The sequence below is a fragment of the Argiope bruennichi genome, chromosome 9 (assembly GCF_947563725.1).
Source record: "Argiope bruennichi chromosome 9, qqArgBrue1.1, whole genome shotgun sequence".
Taxonomy (NCBI): Eukaryota; Metazoa; Arthropoda; class Arachnida; order Araneae; family Araneidae; genus Argiope; species Argiope bruennichi.
The window spans coordinates 123,921,082-123,942,451 of record NC_079159.1 but is presented as its reverse complement, the minus strand read 5'-3'; the positions used below and the strand labels follow the sequence as shown (position 1 = coordinate 123,942,451).

The 21,370-nt window shown below is 29.3% G+C and overlaps 1 protein-coding gene across 1 annotated transcript in view; it reads right to left on the bottom strand.

Moving 5' to 3' along the window:
- Window positions 1-17,933: 17,933 nt before the first annotated feature.
- LOC129984069 (40S ribosomal protein S13) overlaps window positions 17,934-21,370 on the bottom strand; it is a 327,741-nt gene continuing 324,304 nt past the window's right edge. The window contains exon 6 of the mRNA XM_056093839.1: window positions 17,934-17,947. The gene's annotated coding sequence lies outside the window, so the exon portion shown is untranslated. The remainder of the gene's footprint in view (window positions 17,948-21,370) is intronic.

Here is a 21,370-nt window from a genome sequence, read left to right as displayed (position 1 = left end):
GTGATCTTCACCATAACTGAGGCACAGAACCGACCAAAATGATTCACACTAATGAATGGTGCTGGTTCAAATCATTTACTAATTCTTCTAATTGTTATCGAGAAGTGAACCTGCGAAATACAGCCCCATAACTGTTACACTATTCCTTTTGGGGTTTTTTAGATTTAAATGTTTGCTTCATGTTTGACAAGACATTGTTAATGCTATTAAGTGGTATTGCTTTTGAAAAGTTTCGAAAGTACACAGAAAGCTTAAAAGAAAGCAAAAGGAGATCAACATCCAAAAATAATATGTAAAAGAAGAGCTCTGCACAATTTTGTTTTGTATCAAATATGAACCAACGTATCAACGTGTATACGTAACAACGATACACATCTTGAATGTTGCGTACACTCTGATTCTTTTCTGCAAGTTTCGCTCCCTAATAGATACTATCAAAGCATTTTTATTTTTTATCCTCGTCTCTGTAGGCGGCGTCTGAGTGGGAATAATATCGCTAACTTCTTTTGGAAGACGCGTTTTTGGAAGCTTTCATTTGATGGCGCGTTTTTTCTCCGTCTTCATTGCCAGGAAAAGAGATTCCCCGTGCTCATTCATTATTTAATGAAGGGGTGGAAACGCACTGACGGAAAAGAGGTGATTTTGCAAATGCAGGGGCGCACTCTGTTTCTTAAATTTCTCATTCAATGAAGAATTTTAGGAGTGGAAGAATGGGTCGCTCATTTCATTTCTTGAGCAACATTTTGATTCACTATCTATCTGTCAAAACTATCGTAAATAACGTTTTTGGAAAATATGGTAATTTCCTGAAAGGAGAAAGTAATGCGAATCATTAAAGTTTTCTGCAAACTAAAAAGAATTTTTAAAAAATAGTATACATAGGCATTAAGAAGTAAGCCATAAAAAAAATGTTTAGAAAAGGAACTTTTTGCAAAGTATTTACTATATTAGTTTATGTATAGTATTTAATCTATGAATATGGCGGATTATTTACTTTAGATAGCAAAAACTGCTTAGGTGCGTTGTATAGAACTAAATATGGAATGTAATAAATGATATTGGAATTTAAGTAAAGTTTAATCATTTAAGTTTAAGAATAGAAGTTGCATAAAAATGTTGTTTCAAAAAAAAATTAAAAAAAAAACATTTTTATTCAGAAACTTCTCTATTATTTGATATCATCAAAACCTACTCCATTAATAAATATGAAAATTAAATGTTACATTCTAACCGATATGCTAACAAAGATGCTTTTTATCAACCAGCTTATAATGCGTAATTAACATTTCCCATCTCGTATAGATTTTGTTGGTCTGTTTTTTTCTAAAATCATTTTAGGCTCTTCTTTATATTCTCTACTTAACTGCTTTTATATTTCCAAAGAAGTAATTTTCCAACGATAAAATTTTTTTCATTCGCTCTTGATTTGCCATTGAAAAGAAATTTTTTTCATTTACATATTCTTGATGACAAGAGGGTATTTTAATACTTAACTGAGCTTGAATCTGTGAATCATTAATTAAATATATTTTGATCCCAAATTCGTAGTCTCAATGGAAATACATTTGGAAAGTAGGAAGTTTCAAAATTAAAGAAAATGAAAAATAATTAAAAAATAAATAATAATAAAAAAAATAAAAAATAAAAAAATAATAAATAAAAAAATAGGTTCTACTTCTTAATACACTGATAAATGTATTAGCTTTATTTAAATATAAACTGAAATTAATTCCTTTCTTACTTAATTTTGGAATCCTGGTTGACAGCTTGAGCTAATTATATTTTGATATTCATTTAAATAATACATGAATTAGTAATAACTGAAAACACTATTTTTTGCTTGTTAAGGTCAGTTTCGATTTGAAAAAAAAAATCTCAGAAAATTAAATTCTAAAAAGTTTAAGTAATTTTACCCTCAGGCACATAATTTTATTTCAAAACTGATTTAAAATAACAACCGTAGTAAAGATGTAGCACCGAAATTTGGAAAAAAGAGGGGAAAAGTATCATATTGGAAAGGAAAAAAAAATTCTTTTTATTACTCGATAGGAAATTATTTCATACTTTACCAAAAAATTTAAAATAAACAATTTTAAAATTTATAGGTAAGTTATGAATAAATTTGCAGTACGGCATTGAACATTTGTCTTTTTTTATATGTTGGAGAAAAATTATCAGTTAAACAGAACGAGCTATGGAATTATAGAACTCTTAAATAAACATGCATACTGTAACGTTTCCCCTTTTCCTCACATGGTAATTGGCATTCTGACCAGATGTGACGTCAACCATTTCCCCTCACATAGTTAAGTGCATACGGACCACTAGATGTGGATCCTTTTCACTAGTAAAGTCATTGTATCTGATCATTTGTTACTATCCAGGTATGGGAACACAGTTGTGTGCCTCGTCATTAATGCACTTCAGCCAATGTTAGCTGGAAATTGATTATAATTAACATGTATTCAAGAGGGGTCGGTCACAAAGATGAATCCTTAACAGACACTTCCTCGCTCGAGTGGAAACCATTCAGGAAGTGTTGCTGAGCAACTATTGGGTGATAGTTCATCAATGGGAAAACCAGAGGCGGATATCTGATGGAAATAAAATGCAGTGATTTTTTTCCGAGAGGAGAGGTGAGGAAAGAGAGGCTTAGAATTTGGATTCATAGAGACGTTGGTGTCCGGAGAAGTTGTTCCAGATTTGCTCAGATTGAAAAGCTCAGTGTGATTCGGGCTTCTGTGTTCGGATCCGCCGATAAAGATCGGTAGATTTCTGGAGTGGCCCTGGAGTAGCCGTTTAGAGCTAACAGCCTGTTAGAGGGTTTTTTGGAAGGATTTATTCTCCGATTTGTCAAGAACTGTTTCATGATTGGACCGTTATTTGATATTTGTAAATAATATTAACCTAACAAGTTGTTTTTTTTGTACATATATTGGGCCATAAATAAAAAAAAAATGTTTTGCTACGCTACTCTCTCATTTGGTCAGTCTTGATCAAGATAATACAATACTTTACTATTGAATATAATGCTGTTATTACTTTTTCAATACCCAATTAGTATAATCACTTCTTAAACTTTCAACCCTTGAATTCTTATTCTATTAGCATTGAAAATGATTGTAAATATGCCATCAATGAGCGTATAAATGTGAAGACTTGTTATTTTACTCTTATTAGATTTCCATTTCTTCATCTCTTAAAATACTTTTATGTTTTGTTTTCAGAAGAAAAAAATGCATAAATAAATATAATTTAAAAAATGAAACCTCAATTCGGTCCCATTTATTTTAAAATTTAACTGGTTTAGTTTAGTTATATTAATGTCCCGTTTTAAAGCAATATTAGGGCTATTTTGGAATCTCATAATTTTGAACCTCGGTTGGATGACTAGGACGACGCCTGAGCTGGAACCCACTCTCAAATCTTCCACAACATATCAGCGGGTGGACATGTGGCCCCGACCCTAGGTTAGCATGCACCAGACTCACTTACACGACGGGGCATTATCACTGGGCAAAGCTTAAGTTTTTTTCCCCTTTATCACTAAAATAAAGTGGGAAAAAACATTATTCTCGATTATATTTACAAAATAAAACCGTTATACATAGTTAATATGCTATTATAGTTATATATAGTTAACTTAACATATAGTTAAGTGCATACGGACCACTAGATTGCCATTCTCAAAATAAGAAAAATAAGAATACACATGCAAATTTTTTTCGAAGTGATGCTTTATAACTATTATAAAGCTTCCAAACAACCGCTAAAAAAATTTTCAATGCACTTTCCTTCCACAATAATTTTGAGTTTATGAGATCGAGCTTTGTTGGTTCAATTATTTTTATTCGAACTCTGTGGAAATTTTGAACTAAGATTAGGTTTCTAAGACGTTCTCTGCAAGAGAACTCTGGGAAAGGACTGTGAAATTTTGATAAGAAAAGTCGTCTATTGTCTATTTATTCTTGGGTCTGATGAAACATCCATTTCCAAAGAGGTAGAAGTGAAAATTGCTGTTGAAGCAGAAGAAGGCAAAGCTTTAAGCAAACATCTATGCCCACGACAAATATTTGGGGAATATTTGTTGATTTTGTAGCAACCACAATTTCGCTTATCTTCAGAAATTCACGGCAATACCCTTCAAGCAGTATTATTTGAAACTAATTTTTTAAAATTAATTCGCTGAATGTTTTCCCGCCACCTAATGAAGTCATCTCTGAAGAATAAAACTAAATGCACCATGTTGGGGCGAAGAAGTGTGAATCATATTTCGATTTTTCTTTTTTCAGAATTGATCATTTCAGTCCATTGATTTTTCTTTTTAAAACGCCTTTAACATATTCTAAAAGGCAGTACAGGCTGAAAGGAATTCGAAAAAGGAAAACCAACATCAGAATTTTGAAAAAAAAAGTATAATTGCAACATTTATAATAATCAATAATAACAACATTTATAATAAATTTAAAATAAATATTTAATGCTAATTTCAGTCTCAGAAACAGCACCGCACACAGTATCTATTTAAATGCTTCTAATAATTGCTCAAACATCAACGTGGAACAAGAGCGTTACATTTTGCTTTTCCAAATGCATGATGTGAGAAGGTGCAGCATTGTTACAGAGAGCGAGACAAATCGATGTCGGAATCTAACCCTCACAACTGAATAAATAAAACCCACCAACTCATGCTTATGATGCTGCAATGCGTTATTTTCTGCCGTAAAATATATCAGAATTTACAGTTACAGATGAAAAGAAAATGAAGTGTTCGATATTTTTTGGGGATTGTGGGGAGGAGGAAAGAAGTCGAAGGATTTTCCCCGGGTGACTGTTTAAAAATGAATGATCCGCAACATCTCTCCAGACTGTGGCAGTGTGTTTGAATTGGGCTCAAACTCCGCTGTCTCCGTAGTTAAGTGCACATTAACTTTTCATACTGCCCGGCCCTGGCTTCGACGCCGAGGGCAGGAAGGAGCAAAATATTGCCGGAAGTATTTTCTTGAAAGAATTCGAAAATTAGCCATTTCTTTCCTCTTGCTTTTAGCTTTGTTTTGCTAAAAGTGATCAGGACAATTGGGACATTTGGTAAATGAAACTCGAGAATGCTGCATGATTTAGCAAAGACATTTGAGCCATAAATATAAAAAAAATGTAGACAGATAAAACGTCGTCCCATATTTTTACGACGACATTCTGTACAGCAATCATGCAATAGGATTGAGAAGGGGCAGTATAAGGAAGAAAATATTCTGCAGAACTACGTTCAGTATCTAACAAGTTGCTACAGTGAAGCAAAGAATTATGGATTTCAAATTTGCACGTTGATAGATTTATCGTATTCTATAATTCTTAAATAATGTTTTTATTAATATTTTATGAATTTGAGACAAATTTTTGCCAAAAAAGTGTGCAGAACGGAAAATAATCAATATTACAATTTAGGTATTTATCAGATTATATGTTTTTCGCTGTTTTTAGTTGAATCGATGGATAGGTATTGGATGGATTTTGTTATCATTGTTTAGCGTCTAAAAGCATTTGAGTGATAATATTTAACAAATAATATCATATATTAAAAATTTAATGAAATTTGTTTTTAGAAATGCTTTTTGATTGATATTTTTTTCTATATTTTTGCATAATTTTGTACTTCAAAACTGGTTTAAAGTGGAAATCCTTTAGTTATAATTATTGTTTATATTTTAATTTTTAATATAAAATGGGTTGTTATAAATATTATAGAATCTAGAAAATAAATTTTTCAAAATTTATTTTGAGATATCACCACTTATATGAAATGAAAATTAATTTACTTAATTGATTAATTGACGATTAAGTCAAGTAAATACTGAAAAAAATCTATTATCATTAAATACATAAAAATGTACACATTTCAAAAGTATAGTATATCAGAAAGTGTGTAAGAAATCTATTTCCATCCTTCTAAACGTCAAACAATTCAAATTTGATAAAAGTATACAAAAAATGGATTGAATTATGTCATAAAACAAGCTAATATTTTCATAGAAACATTTACTTTCTTTAAACTTCCAATAAATACACTCATTTTAAAAATGGAAGTTGACAAAAGTTTTGAATTTCAGTCAGCGAAGTTAAATATATGGGGTTAATAATTTCTGAAGCAGGAATTAAGTAGATTTATCTCATGTGACAGCGGTAAATGAATCAGACGAGCCAATGTGCAAATCAGATGTAAAAAGTATGGTAAAAAAAATCAGATTTAAATATGGTAAAACATTTTTTTAAATCTAAATTCTTGCCAAATATATCCAAAATAACAGCTACTTTAAGAGAGCAATTAAAAAGTAATATTGATGTTATTTAAACATGAGAACAGAATCAGAAAATTTAAAAACATTGATAAGTTCAGCTGCTGTCATAACAGTTTTCAATGATGTTAAAAAAGATACAGTGTAATAGTTCGAAGAATATATGGACTTGGTACATGGTCATAAGATAATAATCCAAAGTAACCATAAGCTTTTGATTTCGGTTACAAAAAAGTCAATGAATAAAAGTTTTTCTGGTTTATAGAAAATGTTATTAAGATTATTGAAATAGGAATTAATTATTACTTGTTGAATAAAGATATGTATCTTGTAGATACATTGTCGCAATCATATTTTAAAGATGTTGTGCATAATGGTCTAAGAATAGGGCATATTTTACATTCAATTAAATTCATATGAGAGCTTTTAAAATTAAGGAATTTTAGAATGCATTCGAAGAAGAGGAAGACTTAAATAGACTTTGGAATTACTGTAAGGAAAGCTGCCCAGACAAAAAAAATCATACCAATTTAAGTTTTCCAGAAACTTCAAAATGATTTATATCTTGTTGAAGATCTTTTATTTCTAAATGACAAAATAGTTCTCCCTAAAAATTATATCCTGAAACGTTGTGTTTAATATGTATTGTGTTAATAGCTATAGTGAATTAATCGTCACTTCATTCACTGTGTAATTTTATAATGGTATATATATTTTATCCTGACTTGGAAAGAATTTTGGACATTTGGTTAATTTTGAAATATATAACTATGAAAATGTCTAGGTAAAATATTGATTTTTTAATTATTTTTGACTGCTTCAATTAATATTTTCCTTCCAACCCTATTGAAAACTTTCTTATACACGACCTATAATTGTATTAATGTTTATTATTAATGATACCCATATTACTGCATAACATTGAAAATAAATTAAGAGATTATTAACATTAAAATATATCACTTTTTAAAACTTTAAGAATTTAATGTATGTCTCAGGTATCTGATATATAAGATTTAGAACAGATATATCGAATTATTAACACCACCAAAAAAATGGATAGGGACAATGTTTTGAATGAAGAGCAAATAGTGTTAACATGCTTCGATAGGCTTGTATCCATCATTACTCGAACCAAACCCAGAATAAAAAAGATTAATGATTACAATTAAATGCCTACATGATAATTTAATAGCAATTATATTCTCTCAAATGGAGTAAATTTCAAAGTTAAAGGGCAAAATTGGAATCTCAAAACATAATAGTAATAGCGCCAAAAATACTGTTATCTCTGAACCAGAAGAATCTCAAAAATCTACATATGCCAAAATAGCAGCCAAGCCTAAAGCAATGTTTAAAAAGCAACCAAAATCTGTTTCGTTCATTATCTTTAAAGAAAAAGAGATTTCTTCAAAAGAAACGAAAGCATCTTTGTTTAAAATCATTGTTCTGAGTAAAATTAAGTAGAATTTAAAAACATTAAAAAAAATAAGCACTGGAGCCATACCAGTTGAATGCGATTTAGCAAATAGTTTAGAAAAAATTCTTAAAGAAATTCATGTAAGTCCTCAGCTTAAAGGAAAAATTGATATTAAGAAACCCAATATGAAGAAACCACGCTGCATTAATTATGATTTAGGTAAACGATTTATGATAACAGATCTCTAAAGAACTGTTCTTAGAAAGATTATGCAGGCAAAATAAAATAGAAAAAGAAGACATTTCGATGCTCTTCAATTTAAACAGTAAAAGCAATTACAAATATCATTGGGTTATTCAAGCAGAGCCATTAAATTTAAACATTTTATGAAAAAGAAAAAAAAATATTTAGAATGGTCTCGACTTTCTCTTAGAGAATTTCTAAAACCTACCAAATGTTTCAAATGTAACGTCACATTCAGACATATAAGTATTAATTGTTCCAATATGGAGACCTGACAAAAATGTGGACAAGAAGGACAAAAACATGATTATTGTAAAAATTCTCTTAATTGTTGTCAACTGTGTTGAAACAAATAGTAAATACGGATTTAATAGAGATATAAAACATAATGCAAATGATAATTAATTTCCAACTTTCGAGAAAGACATTGAATACTTAATTAAAAGAACCCATTATGTGTGATACACGTTTTTCCGAATTTAAAATTGTGCATCTTAACTTAAATCATTCAATTGCTGCCACAATAAACTTTAATAAAAGAGCAGAAGATCAAGAAATTAGTATTTCATGCATTCAAAAAAACTATCGAAAGAATAATAGACCAATTGATTTTCCCACAAAGGTTAAAACTTTCTTCTCTGACAGAACAATTTGAAATCAGGTTTCATAGTCTGCAATAAATATCTTCAAGTAATGAAAGTTTCCTCTTCCAATAATATCATTGCTATAATCATTCCTTTTCGTAAATCAACTTTAATGATCATCTCGGCTTACTGTCCTCCTTCAAAGGATATTGAAATTGCTTTAATTGAATTAGAATATTGTTTACAGTAATCTCATGATAGAGTATTGATGGCAGGAGATTTCAATGCAAAGAGTTAAGTATGGGCGGTGATTTTGAAGATGATAGGGATCGTTTATTACTTGAATGATCTCCATGTTTAAAAGTATGTATGAAATATATTGTCAAATACCCAATTGATCTTTTTAATTCAATAAGTTTTTCTTTCCTATTTTTTACAAATGTAACTTGATCGCCGCGAGAACTTTTTATAAAAAACAGATGAAGATTATTTCCAGTAAGAGAATAAATGAGTCACGATTGACACGTAATTTTTTTCGCGTTTTAGTTGTGTTTAGTTCGAACTAAGGATTCAAAGGAATGTAACGGCTCCTCCTGCAAATGGTTAAAGAATAATGAAACTGAGGCCGAAAGATTTGGCGATTGAAAGGATGGATCGAAATACGTGAACTCGAAATTCTTACCTCTGAACCCAACAGTATTGAAAGAGAGATGCCAAACAAATGCAGTTACATAACAAAACGCTCACGCCTACGAAAATCGAATTTGTTCAGTGTGAGTGTAGTCTGAAATCGGTAAATTGTAAATATATTTGGAAAAACATTTATTGTAGTATTCTTCATATGTAAATTCAGTCTCTTTTTTTTGTTTCCTCGTTATTGAAAATTATTTTCCGCAAAGCTTCTAATATTCGTTTTTTATAATGCAACACGTGAGTCTTGAAAACCTCCTTTATTTTGCATTCAACCCCACCAATCCAAGCCAAAATTTCAGACACTTAAGAGTTTTTTTTTAACCTCACTGCCATTTATAAAACTTATTTGAAAAGACATGGGTTGCAGTATTCTTCTTATGTCATTTCAGACTCTGTTTTGTGTTTACTCGTTATTGAAGACTACTTTTCGCACAGTATTCAGTATTCGTATTTGCTATAATGTAACACATGAATCTTGAAATCATCCTTTATTTTTGCATTCAACCCCACCAATCCAAGCCAAAATTTCAGACACTTAAGAGTTTTTTCTTAGCCTCACTGCCATTTATAAAACTTATTTGAAAAGACATGGGTTGCAGTATTCTTCTTATGTCATTTCAGACTCTGTTTTGTGTTTACTCGTTATTGAAGACTACTTTTCGCACAGTATTCAGTATTCGTATTTGCTATAATGTAACACATGAATCTTGAAATCATCCTTTATTTTGCATTCAACCCCACCAATCCAAGCCAAAATTTCAGACACTTAAGAGTTTTTTCTTAGCCTCACTGCCATTTATAAAACTTATTTGAAAAGACATGGGTTGCAGTGTTCTTCTTATGTCATTTCAGACTCTGTTTTGTGTTTACTCGTTATTGAAGACTACTTTTCGCACAGTATTCAGTATTCGTATTTGCTATAATGTAACACATGAATCTTGAAATCATCCTTTATTTTGCATTCAACCCCACCAATCCAAGCCAAAATTTCAGACACTTAAGAGTTTTTTCTTAGCCTCACTGCCATTTATAAAACTTATTTGAAAAGACATGGGTTGCAGTGTTCTTCTTATGTCATTTCAGACTCTGTTTTGTGTTTACTCGTTATTGAAGACTACTTTTCGCACAGTATTCAGTATTCGTATTTGCTATAATGTAACACATGAATCTTGAAATCATCCTTTATTTTGCATTCAACCCCACCAATCCAAGCCAAAATTTCAGACACTTAAGAGTTTTTTTCTTAGCCTCACTGCCATTTATAAAACTTATTTGAAAAGACATGGGTTGCAGTATTCTTCTTATGTCATTTCAGACTCTGTTTTGTGTTAACTCGTTATTGAAGACTACTTTTCGCACAGTATTCAGTATTCGTATTTGCTATAATGTAACACATGAATCTTGAAATCATCCTTTATTTTGCATTCAACCCCACCAATCCAAGCCAAAATTTCAGACACTTAAGAGTTTTTTCTTAGCCTCACTGCCATTTATAAAACTTATTTGAAAAGACATGGGTTGCAGTGTTCTTCTTATGTCATTTCAGACTCTGTTTTGTGTTTACTCGTTATTGAAGACTACTTTTCGCACAGTATTCAGTATTCGTATTTGCTATAATGTAACACATGAATCTTGAAATCATCCTTTATTTTGCATTCAACCCCACCAATCCAAGCCAAAATTTCAGACACTTAAGAGTTTTTTTCTTAGCCTCACTGCCATTTATAAAACTTATTTGAAAAGACATGGGTTGCAGTATTCTTCTTATGTCATTTCAGACTCTGTTTTGTGTTAACTCGTTATTGAAGACTACTTTTCGCACAGTATTCAGTATTCGTATTTGCTATAATGTAACACATGAATCTTGAAATCATCCTTTATTTTGCATTCAACCCCACCAATCCACGCCAAAATTTCAGACACTTAAGAGTTTTTTCTTAGCCTCACTGCCATTTATAAAACTTATTTGAAAAGACATGGGTTGCAGTGTTCTTCTTATGTCATTTCAGACTCTGTTTTGTGTTTACTCGTTATTGAAGACTACTTTTCGCACAGTATTCAGTATTCGTATTTGCTATAATGTAACACATGAATCTTGAAATCATCCTTTATTTTTGCATTTAACACAACCAATCCCAGCCGAAATGTCTGATTCTCAGAATTTTTTTTAACACCATTCCCAATTAAAAAACTACTTCTTTTTACAATTTTTAATTAAACTATTTTACCGTATTTAAATTCAGTACATATGATAACTTGTTTGTACCCTATTATTTTGGCTTGATACAAAAAATATTATGCGTTACTGCCTAAATCATGGACGAGAAAATGGTTGAAAAGTTTTATTGAATTGTTCTTATTGAGCTTTAAAGCAGACCTCTAGAGTTGTGCGATTTATATTACTTGCCTCCAGATCTATTTGGCAAATAGCATTTGACTCATTATTTTATACATTGTTTTTTTTCGTTTCAGATCTATGGCGATTCTTGCTGACAGCAAACCAAAGAAAAGAAAAGCAGGAAGCACTTAAACTGTTATCAACAACTGAGGTTAGAAAACCATTTTCTGTCAAAATAATGAATCTGTTGAAGCAGCAGAAAAACAATTTATTTCTGACTTTTTAACAATTGTAATTTTAAGTACCTTATTCTTATTCTTTTTTAATTTGATGCTTCCCAAATTTAATTGAAAAGACATAATTATATTAATTTGATAAATCATGTGCTCTATAAAAGTGCTTAATCAAATACAATTCTATAATCAATATTTTGGTGTCATGCAGGTTTCAATACAATATTGGCTTCATTCTAGCTCTAGCATCACAATTAGACCTGTGTTTTATACTGGTATCCAGCATCATAGCAGAATCGGTTTTCTTTTCCAAGTGGGTTTAACGAAAAAAATAATTTTTCTTTCTAACCATTTCCTATTTAATTTGAAATATCCCTTTAATTTTGTAAGCAATGAATTTGTACTAATATGCTATTTCACAAAATATTACACACCTCAATTTCGTTTAATACTAATAACATCGATATGAAAGAGTTTATGCTGGAATAAATTAAAATAAATTGAAAATTCGATTCTTCGCTGTATATTGTTTTTGTGTCAGTTACATTGCTGTTTTTCACCCTACCCCAATTCAGTTTAAACAATTAATCAAATTCATATATTCTCTTTTTTGCATTATGTATGAAATATTATCATTGCTCTTTTCTTTCCTATTTTTAAAATTTAAATTTCAATTTTATAAAATTTGTAAAAAAATCATCAGCCTTTTTGATTTAAAATAATTTCCTCATGACTGATAAAAATACTGCCATTTTTTTTCTGAACTTCGAAAAAAGTGGATAGACTATAAAAACTATTGAAATAAATGCTAAAAACATAAAATTCTTAGAAGTAAAAAGCTTACCGTGCTGCCATCTATTGTCGCAGCAAAAATAAGACATTAATACATTTCGTAACGGAAGTTAAAGGCTGAAAAAAGTATTCCTTTAATTGTCTTATATAAATCTATGTCATGAAATAGTCAATAACGAAAGATCGTAATCAATTTTCCCAAAGTTTTGATAGCAAATTTTCTCAAACAGCATCTCAATTCCTTTAAAACAGTGCAAACTAAGGCAATGTAGTAGTGGGGGTGTTGAACTTGTAATTAAAAAAGTGATCATTTCAGCATAACTAAAAATTTGAATTAGAAATCGAACTTCAGTATAAATTATATTTCATGTCCTGCGGTACTATATCATGATATAGGACAGCAGGGACACATATAGATCGCAGGACACATCTAGTTTAAATCAAGAAAAACTATCTTGAACACGAACTCTACTTATTTCACGTTTATCAGTTTTCACTGTTGTTGAGTTTTTTATTGTTTTATTTATATTATTCATTAAATTATATATTTTTTATATTTCTTCTTGTCAATTATCAAGCAGTATAATATTTTAAATGCCTTGAATTATCTTATGAAAAGAGATCTTAGTGAATTTACTTATTGGTATGATGTGAAGTTGAGGAAGAGAAAATAATTATATTCATCAAAACGCTTATCCATAAAATTTGAAGGAATCTCTTAAGTTACAAACTTTAAAAAAAAAAAAAAAAAAAACACACACAAGTTTTTGAATTAGGTTTTACAGTTTGTTAATACAGTAATTCAGAAACAGGAATTAGAGGCATAAGATTTAATATGTCACCATTATATCAAATTCGCAGATTTTCTAACTTTTGAAAGAATTCTGTTTTCAAGGATTTTTCCCTTTTACACCAAGTTGTATGCATACGATAACTCAAAAGATACATGTGCCTATATAGATCAGTTTATCATTCTTTTATTTGTTAGAATTGTATTCTATTCATGATCAACTTGATCTTTTGACCTTCTATCAGTATGTATACTCGCGTGTGTATGAAATCATCAAAACTAGATTTCCATCAAAATTCAACAACAATCAAAACTTTTCCCCAATTCTATTGTTGGAAACTGTCCCAATTCTATAGTAGTTTCTATTGGAAAGAAATTGTCCCAATTCTATAGATTTTTTTTCACTATGAAAGGAAGAGCAAAATATAAAATTTTGTATTAGAATTCAAGATATTCGAGGGGGAAATATTATTGCTTTTTAAGAAAATTAATTAAAAGACAGCGCACAAGAAAAATTGTGTTAAAATTCATTTCATTCCTTTCGAAATGTATTTTGTATTTCTGTAACTTTTGCTAAATTTTAAGATTTGTTGTAGTAAAGAATTGTTATTCTCTAAGTGCTAAAAAGAAGAAAAAAAAGAAAGTCTGATACTCTCTGTCCAATCTCGAAGGACCTATCAACGTTTTATTTATCTGGCAAAGCTTCAGTAGAATATCTCAAAATATTCTTCCAAAAGAACATTCGGGGCACATATTGTATGATTTGTAACTTTATGGTACAATTCATCGATGGAATAAATGCAAACTTGAAAGAAATTTTATCAAATGTTTGTAAATAGCATAATATTGCAAAATCGAAAAGATGAACATTATGCAACAATGCAGGAGAAAGTGTAGCTGCTTTTAAAAGTGAAGCACTGTGTTCCAAAATTCTTAATATATTACAACTGCAGATATAGATTACCATAAGGGAACTGTGCATGCATGTTATCATATAAGTATCGAACTGTTATCCAGAATTTATGCGAGAAAAAGTATCCAATAGTTGTTCGTTATTCTCTAACTCATTATCACACATTGAAAATCAATCTTTTTGTCATATTAGAAAAGTTGTCCCCAAAAGTATAGAAAAAGTCCCATTTAAGTTTATGCGGGGGCTAAACTTCCAATAAAAATTAGTACTAATTCGATTGTTTCAAATCCCAACACCCGATTTCAAATCCAAATTCAGATTATCCATAATAAATGAACTTGAATGGGTACAAAAATTTTCCATTTACAGGAGTAAGGAGTAAATAAGGATTAATAGCAGTTGAAATTTAGGGCACCTAACTGCAAGTTATGATGGCAAATAGGCCTCTAGATAATAACGCATCGACTATAATAGATCTAGGTTTACATTAAGTACTTAAATGAAAACGGCTCATTTTTTTAAACTTCAAGAAATATTATATAATTTTGATGAATTAATCAATTTATTTCAAACACTACTGAATAGAAACATATAAATTTATATTTAAATTAAACGAAAAGGAAACTACTAAAAAACTCGAGCACCTTCTTCCAGTAGCACTTAAAATATACAGTGAAATTCTAATGCACTTAGAACAACACTACTATTTTCAGTTTTTTGGAAGATTCCCGCAATGTAACAAATGGCTGTGAAAAAATTATTTTTGAAATGGAACTGAAAATAAATCAAAGCTTCAGACTAATTATTAATTTTTGATATAAAATATTTCTTCCCGTAATAGTTTTAATGACAAAACAGTGAAGAATTTTGTGAGTCCATTCATTAGGATTCAAGACAGTTTCGAGAAATTCTTTATGTATAAAATAATAAGAAGAGTAACGGTTGAATGAAGTATGAATAAATGCATCGGTTAATGTAAGAATTAGCGAAAATATGGATGGAAGAAACAATTAGTAATTAAATGAATTTAATACTTGAGATGGCTTGTGATATAGCGTTATTTAAAATGTTTAAATAGAAATTTGAGAATTTATAATTTCATTCTATTATTTGAAATCCCTTTTTAATAAAAACATAACGGAATATAAGTGTCACATCAAAAAATTTTACAATTCCGATTAGTTTTTATTTAGCGAAATTTTCATACGAAAATTATATTTTATAGAAAGAAAATTAAGAAACCTAATTATTACTTTTCAACTGCTCTGAGAGTAAGTTCCACATTACTTATATACTTTACTTCCATATACTTTATTTCATATTCGTACATTTTTATTTCATATAAACTCCTTTTTTCAGGAGGAGAAAAATGTCAAAGGAACGATGTAATGAAATGGCATATTATGTGAGGGGAATCGATATTAAAAGAGACGAACTTCAAATTTGTACATCGATTCTTATTTCTAATTATGAGGGTGAATATAAAGTACTTTTTATGTATTAATTTATTTTTGTTTATGATATAAATGTACAAAGTGAAGAATAGGATGACTTCGACCGTATTGTAAATGAAGACAACTCGCTACTTCTTTTGCGTTTGTGTCTGTCTTCAATTCTCTTACAAATAATTTAAAATTTAAAATTCGTAGTGTTCTGAATGTGAGAAATCAATTAAAAGGAGAAAAATGAATTTTTACCCTTTGAAGAAATCGAAGATGACGTGAAAATATATCTAAAGGTTTCACACATCAGAGCAATTTGCATAGTGTACTTTAAGAGACACTTTCATAAAAACTCGTAATAAAAAAACTTTTAACGTTAAATAATAATAAAAAATCATTAGACTCTTTAACAAAATAAAGAAACAAATTGTTTTTTTTTATTTTAACATTTATAGATGGCGAACGATAAGAAACTCTGATGAACCTCTTTTGACTGAATGCAACTTTTATTCAGTAAGATCAATGATAGTTGGAAAAAGAATGCAAAACAATTTTCCTTTAATATCCCTTATATGCGGTGCAATTCAGAGATCTAATGATCTGAAAAATCACAGAAGGGAGTTGACATTTCTGTGATACCAATGCCTCATGTGTTCATGTCATCACAATAAGTTTATGCTTTTATCACTTGTAAATACTTCAAGTCCTTGTGAAGAGAATTTTTTAACCATTAATGTATATTTCTATTTTTTCATGTAAATTAGTTCTTTAATATTAAACATTAATTCGTTTCATTCATTAATGCTACCACTGTATTAATTTAAATTTATATTAATTACTACACTATAGTAAATGATAATATATAAATGTTCTTTTCAATTGTAATAATTTATACTCTATTATTTCAAACAGACTTATTTGGAAGGCATTTGCTTATACCACCGAAGGATTCGAAGTACAATGAACAAAGTGAGCGCTTTACACGATATGAATCTAACAAATTTAGGAAAGTATTAAAAAGATTCACTAAGGAATAACTGTATCTCGAGAAGAATATAGTTGGTTCTTTTAACTAGCTTAATTGGACATTTTGCAGAGCCTGGAAGCAAGACATATTTTTATATTAACGCTTGATTTGGCGTTTCATAAGCACAAGAATAGAGAATAAAACAAGAATTTTTCTTTCTCTTGAAAAATAAATGTAAGTGAGTAAAAGGTAATCTTTAGCTAGAATCTCTGAAGACTGCCAAATGCCTTTTCGAGCCATTAGAGCTCTAATGAGATAAAAGAACGCTTCTGCACATTTTGATGTGCGCCGATACTTTCTGCACGTGCCAAAGAAATAGAAAGCGACTGAAAATTATTATTTATTCTTTTTTCTCATGATGCTCTCTTACATAACCCAATAAATGCTTATTTTAAATCTTGATACCAACATAGTGTTCTCTTTGATGTGAGAAAAAGTGTCTATTCTTACCAAAAAAAGTATCGTCTCGAATAGAATTACATTTGATTTGAGTCACAAATTTCTATTACTAAGTAATTAGTTACTTTTTAAACCAGCTCCATTACTATATCGCAATTAACGCCTTCCAATTGACTTTCATAATTAAACCAATGCGAGAACATCTGCGATGGCAAATTCATGCAAGACCAGTTTTTCTGAGAACATAAAATACGAACTCGGAACTGTAATTCTGTACTACAATCAGGATTTGCTTTCCTTCTGGCCAATTGCCAATTCGAAGTTGAATGAACGTGAAAACAAACCTCCTTTATAAAAGGGAAAAAAAACAAGAAATTTACAAACCCAGTACGAGTCTTTTGCCATTTTTTTAAATTGTAGATATTATAAACAATAATTTGTGGTGAATCCATAAAAAAAACTATTGTAAGAATCTATCCATTTCATTAAAATGGGTAAATTTTGTTAAGATTTTAAGTATGGACGAAAAAAAATATATACTTGGTTCTATTTAGTTAGAAATTATAGTATAAAAAAAGCATGTTAATTTCAAGCGAATGAATGAAGCATAACTAAAAAAACATTTTCATATTAACACTTTTGATGTTTTTTTTAATTACTTTAGAAAAATACTTATGAACATTTAATGCTGAAATTAATTGAAAAAGTCCATATTTTTCTTCGAATGCTAGAAAATATCCCCAAATGTATACCAAGTAAAAAAGCGTTTTTTTTTTAAACCTACTTACATTAAAACACGAAAAATACTTTAAACCCTTTGTTTGATTAAGTCGTAGCCTTAATAATTCGTAATGCTGCATATATTGGAAGCTAAAAATCTCAATATTTTCAGCAGCAAAGTATGAAAAAATATATTGAGAGTAAGAACTGCATTGTCTGTGATATTCCCTGTTATCATCTGAAATAAAGAAAGGAAATCCTAATCCTTAACAAACAGGTCGAAAGATTAGAAGACGCCTAGAGTCCTGAAGCACGTTTTACGGCGCTGAATATTCAATTAACCTTTTCCTCAGACAAAAATCAAATATTTATTTCGAATTGTTGACATTCCCCTTTTCTTCATCTTAGAGGTGGATATTTTTTTTAAAAAATTACTGATGCATTTCTGTTGTATTCCTGAAACAGCAGGTGTTTGGGAGATGAAATGCAACCGAATTGGTTTCAGCCTGTTTAATTAAATAAATGTCAGGGTGAATTTCTCGGAAAAGTTATTAATTAAATGAAAGAGCAGAAATAGCCGTTTAGATTGCATCAGATTAATTGCTTTTACGCAAAAGCTTCCTTTTATTACTTTCAAAATAAAAATAATTAGATCTCTTGACTATTTCAAAATAATTTTTATTTGGAAAGATGATTGGTATTCTTAATTTTAACACAATATTTTTTTCACATAAATCCCGACCAAAAAGAATTAAAACCTTTCAGGAACAACTTTTGTAGTTAAAATATTTACTTAGGTTCGTAATGATTTTATATGAAGACTTTTAAGGTTATTTCATATTTATAAATGAAACACTGTTATGAATCGTGGTTTCCTACATTGACATTCATTTTCCATGAAAGGAGCTCGGCATCCAGGAAAAAGAAACTAATATGACTCTAAGCAAATGGTTTTCTTTATTTATGGAGACGATGGACTCTATTAGGCATTTTATACATTTAATACGTTTGTGTATTTACTACACAAATGTATTAAATGAAATTTATTTTTAAAAATTTTTTGAAACACAATATTTTTTTTCAAAAATTTAAAAAATTGTAATTTTTTTTAAAATTTTAAAATATTTCAGGGGACTCAGTTTTTAAATTTTTCTGTTATTTTTTCCTTATTAATATAAATTTATTTAAATAAAATTGTATATGATTTTGTAATTCCAATTAAATGCTACTTTTTTAGAGATATTTTTATGCACACTTACTGAATTTTCATGAGAATTTAATGTTTTTCGGATTTAAAATTGACTTTTTATTACCTAAAAAACTCGAAATATAAACACCTTTTGGTAAGAAAATGATAAAAATTAAATTTCAAAGTCCACTGTCCTCTTAAATGCACTAAATAAGAAATAAAATCTTTCTTCAAACTAAATAAATTTTTTTTATTATGTTTTAACCAATATATTTTTTTTATTTGCATTATATAAAATTTTATACGAAGCTAATATTCTTCTTACCAGATTTTGTAAATAGGATGAACAGCAGGGAATCTACAGGCTGCATTGCGACATCCAGTGACAACAAATAACAGCTAAGAATTTGGAAAATTGCAATAAATATCACATTTTGAATTTGTAATATTACTGCTATTCGTATTTAATGATAAACAGTGGCATGCAAAGAAGCATTCGAATTTTATGCTTTCCTCATAATGAATCATGTATATTTGACTATTACATGAACTAACTCCTGTAAAGGAAAAAGCTGAATCACATCAAGATGATATCAATAGTTGGTCAATTATCCTAAATACAAATAAATATACATAATAAGTAATTGAAATACTAAAGAATAGATGAAAATAATTAGACCAAATCAAAATCAAACAATAATCAGTGTACAGAAACTTGAACGTGAAATTGATATATTTTAGTCCATCAAAAAAATTTCCAGACACTTCGAATTTCGCATCGTCTATAAAAACTAAACTCAAATAAAATATTTTATTCCATTTGACACAACATAATGATAAGAAAAAGCGGTAAAACATTTATAACATTTTCAATTAATAACACATCACATTTTAGCACATCATGAAACTTTAAATTTGCTTTCAGAATTATATTTCATTCACTCTTCCTTCAAGAGAACAAAACCTGAGCAAAAATTTTCATTCAAGATTAACCATGCTAATTTAGAAAAGGCAATACGTGTCAAAATCGGTTCCTAATTTTTTTTTTTTTTGTCCTCTTGTAAGATTCGAAATGTGGCATTTTTTGCATTTTTTTTATAAATACAGTTTTCAACTAGTAAATAATTCAAAGTTATTCTAAAAGACCAAATTCTATGTTATACAAAAATGCTCTTCCTATTAGTGCGGTATTATAAGTGACAGCTTTCCGTCGATTACAGTGCACAAGTTTCTACTGTTATAGATGATAAAAAATTATCAATACCTCCGCAAGCAAAATAACATTTCATAACACTAAAAAAACGAAGCCTAAAAAAATGAGAGAAATTAAACGAGGTTTCACAGTTCAGAAGTCAGAATATCAATAGCTGATAAAAAAAAAGTCGTAAAATGAAGTTTCACTCTTTTTTTTTTTTTCTCTCCTTAAGGAAAGTTCATGGAATCGTAACATGTTTACGCACCATTTTCGTTTTCGATTTTACTTTTGTGAGTTAGAAATGTAGCGAAAGTTATTTTTTCCCCTCCTTTCGGTGCAAGTATGTTCTTATCGTTTAGAATTTTCTTTGATGTCTTGGTGAAAATACTTTCAATTCGTTTAAAGATGTCTCCAGAACTTGCGGAACGTAAAAGTTTCGAATCAAAGTTCAGATAAAAAACAAAATCTGTATATTTGCTTTTAGTGTCTCAAAGCTTTTGAATTTTTAAGTCGAGTATTACATGAAATATAATGCTTGAAGATTAAAAAGGTTGATATACAGCAATCCATCTCACTTAAGTAGTATTTTAAACTGTTGCTGAAATTTTATATATGTACAGCATAGAAAGGTATTTGGAGCTGTATGAATCAGAAAAACTGGAATATATATTTATAATAAATAAAATAATATATTTTAAAGATAATTAAAGCCGAAGGAAAGTAAGTGATTAAATGACTAAAAAGAATTTCAACACATTTTTCATTTTAAAGAGTTAGTTGATGATTGCTGTAAAATTTATTAAATGGAAAAAATGCTTGATAATCCTCTAAATAGTTCAAAATATTCCATGAAGAGCTAGTTATAATTAACGTACTTGCATTCACTATGACCAGTTTTTCCCTCAATTTACCACATAGTTGCTACGGTAATCCAAACGTTTATTTCCGTTACTCCTCAGTTACATCTATTAACGCCAACAAAGTTATTTTTAGGAAGTGGTTCAGCAAACACACTAAGCTATTTTTGAGGCGTTTTGAATAGATGGTCAATATCACCTACAAAAATACGTCATCAACACATTGAAATCCAAATATATAG